Source organism: Cibotium barometz, unplaced genomic scaffold (assembly GCF_041138505.1).
Source record: "Cibotium barometz isolate CiBa-2024 unplaced genomic scaffold, ASM4113850v1 ctg200, whole genome shotgun sequence".
Lineage (NCBI taxonomy): Eukaryota > Viridiplantae > Streptophyta > Polypodiopsida > Cyatheales > Cibotiaceae > Cibotium > Cibotium barometz.
In genome coordinates, this window is record NW_028229431.1 from 428395 (window position 1) to 429662 (window position 1268).

Here is a 1268-nt window from a genome sequence, read left to right on the forward strand (position 1 = left end):
GAAAGGTACTATGCATCTTGGATTGTTCTATCCCAAGGGGGGAATATCACGCTTACATGGTTTCAGTGATTCAGACTGGGCAGGTGATTATGACACCAGGGTGTCCATGACAGGTTATTGCTTCTACATTGGAGATGCATGTGTTTCATGGCTTAGCAAGAAGCAACCAACTGTGGCCACCTCTAGTTGTGAAGCAGAGTACAGGGCTGCTTTCACAGCTACTCTTGAGTGTGTATGGCTCAGGAGATTATTTGCAGATCTGGGTTTGGAGCAGCATGCTCCCACATCCCTCTACACTGACAGTATGAGTGCCTTGGCTGTTGCCAAGAATCCCGTGTTTCACGCTCGCACGAAGCATATAGAGGTGCACTATCATTATGTCAGAGAGAGACTCTTAGCAGGGGAGATCAGCATGTCTCATGTGTCGACACACGACAATGTAGCAGACATCTTCACCAAGGCATTACCTCGTGATAAGTTTGAGAGCTTTCGACAGCTTTTGAACTTACTTCCTTTCGGTGATTGAGGCTACATCCCTGTATATGTACATACACCACACATTACTCCAGGGGGGTTTGTTGGGTTTTTATCTTCATACTTGTACCTTCTATGGGAGTGCTGGTGGTTGGTATAGGTGGACCGGGGCACTTTTTACTTCCCTTATGGAAGTTTTTTTCCCCCAGGCTAATAATAGCCCATGTGATCTCATTCTCAGGCTAGGGGCACTCTGTTTTAGGCCTAGATAGCACTTAGAGGTGTGCAAAGTAGGCATAACCTAATCTATTAGGTTATGTGCATAACATTACATTGTTGTAGCACTTTCTTTGATCACAAAAACTGCAATACAATAGTCGTTTTTTGCTCTCCTGCATTGGCCCTCATTCTCTTGCATCCACCTCCAATAAATACACCTGTTGTAGTGCCCGTTGATGTTGTTTGTTTGCATTGATGCATTGCTGATTTTGTGCAGATTGCTCCTCCTTGGTCTTTGTAGGCATAGCGTGTCTCCCCCCTTCCTAATTTGTGGGCACGGTAGGTGGACTATTGGGGCGTGTTTGATGCTCTTGTTTAGCGGAGATCTCTGCAAAATTTTTATTAACAAACAAGGAAAGAAAAGAAAGGAATAAAATTTGCTATTGGTGCCAATCACCGAATATAGCCGAGGGGAAAAACCTAGTGGGAGAAAAGTGCCCTGGCTTGTCGATCTTATTGTGGAGTCGCTGAGCTTACCCTTGCGCTGTTGGTTGATCCGTGTCCTCGTCTGCTAG